This window comes from Dermacentor silvarum, chromosome 1 (assembly GCF_013339745.2).
Source record: "Dermacentor silvarum isolate Dsil-2018 chromosome 1, BIME_Dsil_1.4, whole genome shotgun sequence".
Taxonomy (NCBI): Eukaryota; Metazoa; Arthropoda; class Arachnida; order Ixodida; family Ixodidae; genus Dermacentor; species Dermacentor silvarum.
In genome coordinates this window covers 234,596,622-234,609,701 of record NC_051154.1, presented here as the reverse complement: position 1 = coordinate 234,609,701, position 13,080 = coordinate 234,596,622, and positions in this window count along the sequence as shown.

Sequence of the window (13,080 nt, the reverse complement as noted above, 5' to 3'; positions counted from 1 at the left end):
AATTATGACAGCCCACAAATGGTTGAACTATATTGAGCAGAGTCGGCAAAACCAAATAACTAAAACACAAAGAGAGAGAGAGAGAGAGAGAGAGAAATAAAAACAACACGCTAAAAGCGATTGCAAATGGTGGATTGAGTCGCGCGCATTCTTAGCAATGAAAATGTTCTGCTTGATGACACACCACTGGAGGATGTATCGGAGTAAGTGAAACCTTGCTCAAGGCGACTGTAATGACGCACTGTGGTTTTATATCCAGATATATTGAAACAGGTTTCCTACATTGCATTTTTGCGCCCCGGTAAGAAAACGCACGCACGCACGTATACATCGAAAGAGAGAGAGATATATATGTAGCATTTCGTGTTGTGGACCGACATTATAATACGGCACCTATCGTGGAAGGCACACAACTCGCGGTAGGCCGAAACCATGGAAGGAGTGCGTGTACCTCCCGACAGACGGGCTAGTGCAGCGTTTACTTTGAGTGCCTCAGTATAGTTGGTTAAGATTAAGAGTTTCTGACCTATTTCTGTTATGGTATAGTTACAGATTCTTGACGAAATGCGCGACTATATGCTCTCACGAATCATACAGATGATGAAATGCCACATAGGTGTTGATTCTGACAACGTACGAGACGGGGATACAGGTTAAAGAGTGAGGACACACTCGGCTCCAATACCATACGCCCCGCGGTATTATTTCAAACGTTTCCTTCTTTCCTGAGCTGTATAAAATTCCATATTGTGGCGTTGTTAGCGCTTCCATGAAGCTCGTAACAGATGAAGGAAGCGTACGCGTACAGTTCAGCTCAAGGGAGACGGCCCACAACTGGAAATCACCACTGTGTACTTCGCAAGCAACGGATGAACACTTCCTTTCTAGCTTGCTTTCAGCTACTCCACTCACACGAAAATACGTTTGGTCTGTGCAGTCCTCTAGGCGCTAATGCGTGCTAGAGGCGTCAAGCGTACAATCTGTCGTAAAAGAGCGAAAACCACCGCTTTCGTTGCCCAAACGTGTCACATCCTGCGCAGTGCAGCTACACTCTCCGGCACTCTCCAAGGAGCGAAAGTGAGCCTTACTACTCTTGCTTTCAAGGAAGTGCTGTAGCTTTAGCTCCAACGTAAAGAATGCGATGCACTCGCGGCTACACAAGCAGTGGCTTTTATACGCGTTCGCAGCACACTGTATACAGGGTGTCCCAGCTATCATGCAGCACGCTTAAAAAAAAAAAAAGAGGTACGGCGATACGCGAAGCAAACCTAGTGCGTATTGTTTCCAGTACAGTGGAGTAGCCGCCAGTAATTTTTTCGTTACTAAGATTTAATTAGGTAATTGTAAATAATTATCTAACTCGAGAAGTACTGTCCTAATTATCAAAGTGTCAATGAGAAAGTTGTAGAGCAACATGAAAAAGTACCGATACAGCTTTCTGTTGCTCAATACGTGCTACAAAATGCGTTTTTCCGAGTGTGAAACAAACCCGCGAATACACGCAGAATTGCTGCGCGACTGGCCGCTCGAGGCACTTTGCGTGCATTTGCGGGCTTCTTTCACGCTCGGAAAAACACTTTTATGCAGCACGTATTGAGCAACAGAAAGCTGTATCTGTAGTTTTTCATGTTGCTCAGCAACTTTCTCATTGACACTTTGATAATTAAGACAGTAATTCTCGAGTTATATAATTAATTACAATTACTTAATTTATTCTCAGTAACGAAAAAATTACTGGCGGCAACTCCACTGCACTGGAAACAATACACACTAGGTTTGCTTCGCGTAACGATGTTCCTCTTTTTTGAAATCGTGCTGCGTGATAGCTGGGACACCCTGTATACTCTAACGGAAGCGTCTCCCACAAGCCGAACTGCCTTTACCGCGCACACCTGTTCCCTTAAACGCGCTAGAGATTTTACGTTATCTTAGACTAACTGCTAGCCCGACTTTTTCTGCGCAGTTATAGTTCAACCGGCCGACACTACGCGTTAGCCTTGATGCATATTTGATTCCGCGATTGCGCTCGCGCTTCAATAATCGCAAGGCGCAGCGTTTCTTTTTGCTTATTCCTCACCGCCTTTTCCCTGCTTGCTGTGCTTCATTTGCTGCCAGTCTTGATTCAGGATTGTCAGTGAATTGCTATTCACAGCAAAGTCGCTATGATGAAGTCTATCTTGTCTCTGTGCTGCCGTCTCCGTAATTCTTTTGAAATATAATGATCCAAATTTATTTTCAACGGTCGAAGTGGCAATCCGGTTAAAAGGCAGACTAAACGCCTGCTCCTGGATTGATTCCGGCCAACCGGAGCACTTCAAAGTGCGCCGAAATCCTCTGCACACGGGTGCTCTCGAATTCCGCCTAGGTGTCCGCGTGGGCGTCTCGCGGCGGCCGGTAATCGAATTTCGCGACCTGGGAGTCAGCGGCACAACACGACTCGGCCAGCGTGGGCTAGCTATTACGGCACCGCCCAGTGCTAGTGCGCGAACCGAAGCGAGCGTATACAAGAGCCGGCACTCGGGACAAAGCAAACTCGACTCGCTGTCTGTCCCGTGGCTATTTGAGGAGGGAGGGGGTGGGGGGAGGAGGAGAAAAAAGCTGCCAGGGAAGAAGAGCCGTGACTTGCTGTTTTGTTTTACTTCCATTACTCGTAGCCTGGGGCCACAAGCGTCGCTGCGATATTGGTGGACACCATACGTGTGTCGGAACGATATGGTTAGGGTATTTTTAACGCGAACTGAAAATGCGCAGGATGGCAAGAAAAAAAGTTTGCCGTCAATGATAGGAACGCGTTTAATAGGCCACTCGACGAACGGAGCTGCAATGGAAACAAATGTCGAGCAATGTCTCATGTGCACTTCGAATTTACTGATAGTTGCCGCCAGAAATGTTGTGTCTACTAGAATGTGAGCCACTTCCTTTTATTAATTTTGAATTGAGAAGTACTTTCATGCATAGAATGTGATAATTTATTTATAACGTATTTATGTCTGTTTTCATGAAAGAGTTCGACACTGCTCAGCTATGTTGTTAAATAATATCTGATAATCTGTGCCTATGAATATTTTCTCGTTTTTTATTTTTTTGCTTTCGTTTTTTACTTGTGGTATCTCAACTGCCATTGAAAGATACATTGTCTTTGCCACGTGGAAGTGACGACATCAGCTCGAAACTGTTAAAGAATACAAAGCATATTCCTTGAGCCTGTTTTGTTTTCCTGTTTATGTAATCTCTTTCCACACGTATCATACCAGATGACTAGAAAGTAGGAAAGGTCGTTTCTTTATTAAAATCCGGTAACAAAAGCTCACCACTGAACTACGGACCGATCTCCCTGAAAATCGTACCTTACAAGCTATATCAAACACGTTACACGTCGTGTGATACAATTAAATGCAAATATTTTACACGGAGATCTCCTACTAAATAATGCGAGGAAGTTCATACAAATGTGGGAATTGTCCACACGCCCACTCTGCCGACATTTTTTTATGCACACTTTGACAGCAGTGAGCTTGTTTCCCCGGCAAATTTCCGGTCTTGTTTTTTTGGCACCGAAGTTCGTGAAGAATGTATTTTGTCCCGTAGTCAACTGTAGGTACATGTTGATGTCTTCAATATAAAAAAAAAAAAACACGCCTAGTTCTTCGAGATCCCATATCAAACTGTCTTCCGCATTTTCGATGAAATTCACTTATCATTCTACATCTTAAATACGTAGCAAAATTGGTGTCAGCTCGAGTAGACGGTCGTATACATATTTGCAGGCTCTTGCAACTTGCTGTTCTGCTTCTTACCCGCTAAATTCAGCGGATTGTTTCTGTGGGCGGTACCAGACGTGTTTTGGAAGCTCTGTGTGCAAGCATAAAAAGGGTGTATAGTCGTTCCTGTCCCTACACATCTTCCAGTACAGCTCTATACAGCTAGACAACAGCACACCATGCTACTGCTCGAGCTTCGCCTCCTTCAACCATCGGGTCACTACAAGGAAGCTTCATTACTTTCACTAAAGGAAGTGCTAGTCCTGGTAAACTGGCCGTGTTTTCCTACTCAAGACCGGCTTTACATTGCATACGTACCTTTACATTGCATACGTACCAAGTCGCCACATTTCACCACGACGTCTAACAGAAAGGTCATGAAATTATTTTTGAGTGGCTGCCTCGCCATTGCCGTATAAGTGGAAATGATCAGGCAGACAAACTGCTCGAGTGTCCCATCAAGAAGAACACAGCGTTCCCATCAGGGGCGTAGCCAGGGGGGGGGGGGTTGGGGGGGTTCAAACCCCCCCCCCCGAAATTTTTTCCGCAACCCCCCCCCCCCCCCGCCCCACTTACCCACCCTTTGTTCACGTCGCTTCGCGCTGAGATAATTCAAGGAACCGGTGCTACTATATCCCAATTTCATTCCTGGGCGCTTCCGTTTGGGTTGGTAATTTACAGCGAATCATTTCTGCATATGGAAAAAAAAACTGTCACGGTGTTTGTCAAGGCTTTGACGCTCTCTGAGGTTTTGGGCGAGAATGTGGCGGCCGCATTCTGAAGCAACACATGCGGCAGCCGCATTTTAGATGAAGGCGAAAATGCTCGAGGCCCGTTTACTTAAATTTAGGTGCACGTTAAAGACCCCAGGTGGTCGAAATTTCCGTATACATTGCCGCCGCTTCCCTTCAGAGGTGCCGGCTAGGCCGCGCTCGCGCAGGATCTTAGGCTACGTTCACACTTGGTCTCGGAGCTGTCGGAAGCGGCAAAATCTTGCAAAAATCCACCCGCCTAGGCGGCAAAACAGGCAGAAAAACAAGCGGCGAGCCAAATCGGTCTCGGACCGATTTTTTCGCTATGGCGAAGCGGAAATGCGGCGGAAAGTCGTTCTGCTCGACCGGAAGCTACACTAGCATGTAAACAACCAGTCGTAAAATTGAACATGGCACCAAAAGTGTAGGCTGCAATGCTGATCGACGCGATCAAGAACCACCCCTTGCTCTACGACAAGAGTGGTACTAAAACGTACTGTCAGCAATACTCGCGATAGTATTCAATGACGCGCGACCGGAGGTGCGGCAACGAAGCCTTGGCGTGACCCAACTTCTCACGCTATTGCAAAGCCAGGCGAACCCACCACCACCGTTTCCAAGGTGTCCACGTCTTCCGTTTATTCATTGTCCATTTCTAGAAAACAAGTAGGTAGAAGTATAAAAGCCATTTCTTCTTCCACTTCCATGGCAGACAATAGTTGGGCAGATTCCTCGTTGGCGCTCCATAATTCGTGCACGTGCACGGTATGTTGCAGAAGTCGCGGGGTGCTTTTCTCGTCGCGACGATAGATTGAGAGCGTAGGTCTCACGTAGGACGCGCAGGCTTTGGCGAGCCCCAACACAAGGGCCAGACCGGGTTTTAGCTTTGGTGTTCCCGTTGCCGCTTTGGTGTCCTGGAGGCGCCGACAATAATACGAAATGATGAAATGTTATTACAACTTGTAAATAAAAGCTATTAAAGTTATATAATCACGCCTAGGCACCAACCTGTCACTCAGCGCTACCGCGCCCGTGTGAGGAGAATCACGGAACGCCAACGAGGAATTTACCGAAGGTCGCAAATGACACGCGAAGTTGCACAAAATGATCACTTTTGATGACGGGTGGGTCAATGAATGAACATACCGCTCGAAATAATGCGATAATGAGCGCCACCACGCCGACGAACGTACGCAGACTAGATGGATGTGGACGAAAGCGGCAGCGGCGGTAGCAAAACAAATGTGAACAACTTGGACATGCGCGGAAAAGATTTTCCGGCCGCTTTGGCCTTTCCGCCCGCTTGCCGCTTCCGAAGTGTGAACGTAGCCAGTCTGCGCGCGAAACGTCTCTTGTATGCGATTGCGCCCCTACGGAAGGCTGGTTGTGTCTGTTGTGTTGTTGAATCCCAAACCAGCAATTGCGCAAGGCTGGTAGTTGCTGTTGTGTTGTGGAATCTCAAACCAGCAATGTACATACGAAGGGGTTGATGCCAGCAGTGAAATTCCACCGACTCGCAACAGAATGAACGAAACAGACAGCCGACAAGCATGGATTACTGCTGTGCGCAGTACAGCGTAAGTAAACTCTTGTTGCAGGCGCTGACAGTTCTCGTCGGAGTTCACGCGTCCTGAGAAATTGATTATGTGCACTATGCACTGAACAAGACCGGAGTTCATTCCTGCATCACTAGTAGAGCACTGCACGGGCCGATTTTTTCAGCCCGGGCCCGGCCCGGGCCCGTTTTTACGTTGGGCGGCCCGCCCGAGCCCGATCAAAACTTTTATGGCGGTCCCGGCCCGGGCCCGGAAATAATCTACGTTACCTGCCCGGCCCGGCCCGCCACCCCTTTACCATAGGCCCGAGCCCGGCCTGAGCCCGACTCGAAACTGGCCCGAACCCGGCCCGAGACCGAAAAATAATGTTTTTCAGAGTTGAGACGCCCGAGAATAACTCGCTCACCACCACATGCACACCACCAGAAAGCCCGAGCCCGGCCCGGACCCGCGTCAAAAAACCCGAGCCCGGCCCGGGCCCGGGTCAAAAAGCACACGCCGTGCCCGAGCCCGATCCGAGCCCGTGAAAAAACTGCTCTACCCGCCGCGGGCCGGGCCCGGGCTTTCGGGTAAGCCCGAGCCCGTGCAGTGCTCTAATCACTAGTACACCAATCAGTCGAGATTCTGTGAGGTACAAGGCCGCTTCCTGTTTGCACCGGCGTAAGTGAAGCAGAAATGAGTTGCACGCACTACTTAAAATGCGTACACATGCCATATCTATGCTGTGCGGTGAAATATTCTGTACAATTCTGAATCTGTTGACGTAAAGGCAAATGACGGCTGCACACTCGCACACAGCGGAAGACACAGCGGCCCATGCACTAGCCGCAGGAAATGCAACCCTCTCGTATGAGGGAGCAGGGCGACGAAAGCTTCGAAAAAAAAAAAGCCTTCCCCGTTTTTGCGCGTACTTAAGTTTTCTAGCGCACAAGACGCAGCGAACAAGTTATTGCTATGGGAGTATGTATAGCCTGGTCACGCATGCATTTTCACGTGTATAGCCGGCCTTGACTTGTGAAACGCACTTCGCCCCGACGAGGACGACGCCATCTACGCTTAACAAAGATTAACAATTAATGATGGCTTCTCCGATCGGGCGGGTCGTCTCAATGATGCGTTTTCGAAGACGGGTCCATTCAGTGGCGCGATGAGAGACCGTTGCTCCAAACTACCACTGTACCTGTCGTGCTTACTGTACTTTACTGAGCTTGCTTTACTTTTTACTTAATTTCTTCACAAGCACACGCGAGGGGGGGTGGGAGGGGGGGAGGGGGGCCATGTCTTTGATATACATGTATAGAATCTGCTTAAACTACCGATATTTATTATCGATCACACCACGAAGAGAACAGCAGACGCTTGCCCCCCCCCCCCCCCCGGTCGGGCCGGTGAACCCCCCCCCGAAAAAAATTTCTGGCTACGCCCCTGCCTGGTTCCCATTCCTCTTTCCAGAACAGACGCTGCAAGGCAGCTTCGTCACGTGGCACGCGCGCTCTCTTTAGCAGAGCGAAACACCCCAAATATAAGGCGCGCCAAGTTACACAAACTGAACCCTTCGCTCCAGCTTCGACCTCCACCCAGGCTTCATCGACGTGAGGCATCGCTTCTCTACCGGCTGTAGTTGGGAGTGGCCTTCACGAAGGCTCGCACTACATTGACTGGAATGACCAAACAGTGCTGCGTGCGACGTCTGCGGCGGCGAAGAGAACATCGAGCATTTATTGCGCCACTGTCGTCCGATTGCAGTTACAAAGACAAACACTCTCTATCGAATTGAGACGACTGGACGATCGGCCGTTGTCCGTGGAGGTGCTACTCAAGCACCGTCCCAAGCGCTCGTCCACCCACAACGCTGTGAAGGCACTTTTGTGTTTCTTTTTCGTTAGAAAGTTTCCTTCTTGTCTTAGTCTTTCCCTCCCTTTCTTCCTTTCCCCAATGCAGGGTAGCCAACCAGGGTCAGTCCTGGTGAACCTCCCTGCCTTGAATTTATCATTTTCCTTTCTCTCTCTTGTGCTAACCGACATGCTACCCCAGAAATATAGAGGAGGGGGGGGGTGATTGTGCCCGGTGTGCCACCCCTTGGCTGAACACACGGATGAACACACGGTTACACAATGCACTAGCGCCATCGCCACGCATTTCCAGGTCTCGTCATTTTTCTCATGCAACCTAGTCATTTCAGTTTGCTTCTTTGGTCGTGTTGCGCGTATGGCAACATGTCTTCGCATGTACAATTGCATTCTCAAAAATAAAAAAAAAGAAAGAAGGCGGGAACTTCGCCCCGGAAACTGATTTACGCGCAGAACGTTCCGGTGGTCAGTGGTGAGAGACCTCTTTCTTTCTTTTTCCTTTTTTTTTCTTTTGTGCAGTAATAGTGAGCCCTGCGCCGCCGTATGCTTGTAACCTCACGCCGTTACGCCGCATTTTCCGCATTATACATATAGAGTTCGGCCTCCGAATACAGAAGGCTGCCGAGATGAGGAATTGAGTTTTGCTGTCCGACAGCTTTGAGCTATATGGATCCCGCTGCAAATCGGGAAGCCCATAGGTGGGAATCTCAAACGTGCTTTTTTTTTTCTTTGTATTCCAGATAATAACGTAACGCAGATGACATGATGCATTGCCACATGTGTCACGCCATCGACGCATCAAGTGACGCTGCATCGGTAATCCTACTGCAGAAAAGATGAGGCTATCGCAGCGCCGCTGTTAGGCTCTTATGGAATGCGTTGCACTAAAATGACCCGCTTACGTGTCGTGCTTACACTGCCGGAGGATTGTCAAACCAAATCAGTTTGGACCCCCCGCTGTCCCTTAACGCACACCAAATGCACAGTACACGAGCCTTTTAGCATTTCGGCCCCATCGGAATGCCGGCATCGAACCCGCGACATCGACCTCAGAAGCGCAACGCCATAGCCACTTCGCAATACCGCCGCGGATCCTGCGAGCACACTGCGGGTGCTACTGCGGCTACTCCCACCATATTGCGGCTATCGCGATCGCATCTTGTCGCTTTGGCTGAGAGTGAGCTTTCGTATTCTTGAATTCTCTCCAGTACCGATGACGGGCAGCAACGTTTTCTATTGATAATTGGTATTTACATATCACAGACGATGAGAACAGGTAATGCTGTTGGACTTTATATCTTGGTGCATAGCGTCTTGGCTTGCTAGGGAAGCCTACTGGAGTCACGGATGAATTGACAACGTCGTGTGGTTCTTTCTGGATGGCCGAGAAAAACGAGGGAGATTTTTAGAGACTGTCCTTCACGAAAGGATACCTTTCGTCTTTCAACGCGTTCTCTTTTTCCCGTTCACAATAAACAGAATGGAACGGAAATGTTTCATTTTTTCATTCTCGTTCTGCGAGTTCAGTGAGTGTGGTCGCAATCAAGGGCAGTGTATTCCAAGAGATGCTTACCTTTACAGTACAGGTAACGCAAAACGTTGCAGGCTGTCGTGCACGTAAAATTTCAATGTACCTAAACAATTGATTGAGCACTTCACCTTTAAATTATGTTTTGTTACTGTGTGCCGTTAAACCGTTAGTGATACTATCCAACGCCCTATTGTGGATTAGGGTGATCGCACGACGTGACGGTGGGAGCGGGCAGTACACGACAAAGAAGTGTAAGGGTTTGCAAAATGCGAATCATTGAAGCGACTTGAAGAAGAGAGTGCCATAAAACGCGAAGAGGCGGAATTTTCAGTTCAAATATTTACACCCAACACTCAAGTGCCAACTGCGCAAAGTGCGTTAAAAGCAAAACCAAGGTGCAGAAGAAATTTGATGGCGTTTAAACACCCACGAACGGTTTTTTCCACGACAAATATATGTATAGAAAACGGCTCACGATGGGCTCGCGTTTGACGAAATAGTATAGGCTGAGGTGCAAGTGCGGAGTTAGGAAAATTGTGACGTCGGTAGCCGAATTGCGTTATTTCTTACAAATAAAACGACACGGCTACGCTTTGACGATACCAATGGTGCTCTCGTTGTAAGTAGGCTTTCTCCCTGACGGCGTGGTATTTATCGTTCGGAAAGAATCAGAAGTATGGTCTTTTTTCTTCTTCTTCTTCTCGATGCTTGCTTTATTTGCTGAACCAGACTTTTTTCTCCTGTGGCGCACCCCCTAAAATCCCCCTCTCCGGTACCAAAGTGCAAAAAGAGAACTCCTGGAAAGCGTCCCTTTTGTGTGTTCGACGCTGTGGTTGCAGCTGTGCACCAGTAGGACGTAACCATCTGTGCCCGGGAATTTGTGGCAAGCCTGGCTGCAAGAGCGCACTCCATATCTTTGAGGATAATGTGTCGGCAGGCGCTAAGGGCAAAAACTGACCGCAGTTTTGTCTCTGCGGTTCGGCGACGGCCCCAAGGAAGCTTCCCTAAAGACTCGTTGCCGGGGGGCAAGAGAACCTAAAAGAATAGGCTTGATGTGCGGAAAAGGACAGCGCGAAAAGCTTACTTTTTCTGCATTCAAGCCACACCGGATATCATTTCTGCGTGTTTCTTGTGTGGAAGCCATCGCTGAAAATGCTGAAGTGTAAGAATATATATATATATATATATATATATATATATATATATGAAATAAGCAGGAAATAAGCTACGAAATAAGCAGGTCATATATGCGAGTACCATGGTAAGACAAGCTTAGTAAACATTGCTTTCCTGGCAGGAACATTACTATTCTGACCACTTGCCACAACCTTTCCTTGTTCTTGTTGTTATTGTAGTCTAGTAATAATTTCTTCTCGCTTTTTTTCTATTAGCTCCGCAATTCATGGATTGTGCTCCGTTAGTGATTTATCATTTCGTTATAGATCTTTTACAGTGTTTTGTAATTTAACTATCTTTTCTTTTATTGTTCTTTTGGCTAAGATTCAGAGTTAGCTGGCCCTTTCTCTGGGCAAACTTCCCCAAGTTTTCATGTTTTACAACGAATAAAGAAGAAAAGAGACGGTGCAACGGGCTCGTGCCCAAGGTCGCAGTTTGCAGACTCTGACATGAAAACAAATTTTTTTAGTTACTTTCCTATACTCGGCGCTCTAGCGGATTTTGTCTCAAAATTAGATGTATGTGTATAACTGTACATAGTGTACGCCGGAAACATTAACAGCAACTCGTGTTCAGTTGCCTAAAACCGCCTTCAGAGGAGGGCGCACCGACGACGAGCACAAAAGAGCCGAACACGCCGGCTTATAAGAGAAAAAATCAGGCTGCTGCAATTTTGTCGCTGCGACACGGCACACGCATATAGGGGAGGCGGGCCCGCAAACAGGGTAATTTTGGCAAGGTCCCTAATTGACGCCCGCCGATCACGGCGTCAGGACGCAGCACAAAGGGTGATTAATGGCGCAGGAAGGCGCTGCCGATAATTTTATTCGCGCTTAATTCATTCTCCGTCAACGCCCATCCGGTGTTCTTAAATCGAGGCTCTTCCTCCTTTCCGCCTCCTTGCCCACGCACTGGCTCAAAAGTAGCACGAACCTTCCTGCCCCGAAAATAATATTAATAAAGAAAATTAGGTAACGCGAAACATGAGGCAAAAAAAAAAAAGACCGCCGTCACCCTCACACAACCACGAAGTGTGCGCACGCATCGATCCGTAGCTAGGGTACACTAAAATCAGGCCTATTCCACCGCAAGTTACGTTTCGACAATTGCAAGAAAAATGATAATAATATAAAAGTAAGAGCGCACGGAACCTTTTCGATCGGCGTTGTAAATCTATAATGACGTCCGGCGACTGTAGGTCACAGATGACTTTTGTTTTTGCCTGCTTTCTACACCGGCGGTATTTCGCCACCCGTTCTTTTACAGCGAAGCTATACATGTATATGACTAGGATCCCGGAATTTCTTCGTCTCGGCCGCCTAAAACTCAACCAATCATAACGGGAGGCGCACGCCGCGTGTATGGCTGGGTTACTTGCAGCACCACGAGATGGTGCTCGCCTCCGCGCATCCATAGAGTTACTATACATGTGTAGGCTCCCTTTGGGGAGCCAGAGTTGCGCCACTGTTTTCGGCGCGGCGCTCGCATCGCAGCGATTCTAGCGCCGTTATTTGCCGAACGCCATCACGTGGTCAAAACTGGCTCCAGTGCGTTGCGGAGAAGTCAGCACTCCGCAGGAACGCGCCGGCAAAACAAAATTGACAGCGGCATTGTTATTATTCTTGTTGCTTGTTCCTCGGTGATGCTGGCCGAAAATTGTGTGTTCGCATGTTGTTTCACGGTTAAATTGCGGAATCAATGTCACACGACGCACTGACAGCTCTTGCATTATGATGGGGTGTGAAAAAAAAAATTAGTGCTGCTTTTTTACCCTAAGCAGGGCGCTGCAGAAGTTGCACAATTCAATATACCCACGAGAATTTTACTCGTAAAATAAACACGTAACGTATGCAGCCTTAGTCAACGCGTATGTCTACTATACATATGAGACCTATATCGCGGCTAAATTTGTCGGTGACGTGTGAAACAGTACAAGGATGTATTGAAATCGTTAGAACCAACATAGTGGTGCAGGGGGTGTCCATGCAAACAGTGTATGAGCGCGTGCAATTCTTCGCGTCATTCACCTGGATCGTATTTAGCTATCGTACTTAACACACAAGGAACGTTGTACGGGACAGCACTGTTTCTTGAAATACACGCATTCACGTCTTTAAGCTGCATGCCTAATAAGAATTATAGCTAATCTGTGAAAGCTTAGCATTATACTTGACGCTTCGCATGCAAATTGCAAAGGCCCACAGACGTTGCCACCATGCTCTGGTGTATGCCTTCTTCGCACGCTCCATTATCAGTAATCATTAAATAATAAGGCACGTAAGCGTAATATCTAGGTTCGTTGTCACGAGGTGAGCGATCGGCTTTTACTCGCAAAATAATAAAATGTAATAAGAAACCGCAAGAAGAAAAGCGCTGCTGGCACTGTCGCGCAAGCGCGGCTTCGAGGCATTCGGAGACTGGCTTTCCCGCACAATTTTGGAGCCCAAGATGGCG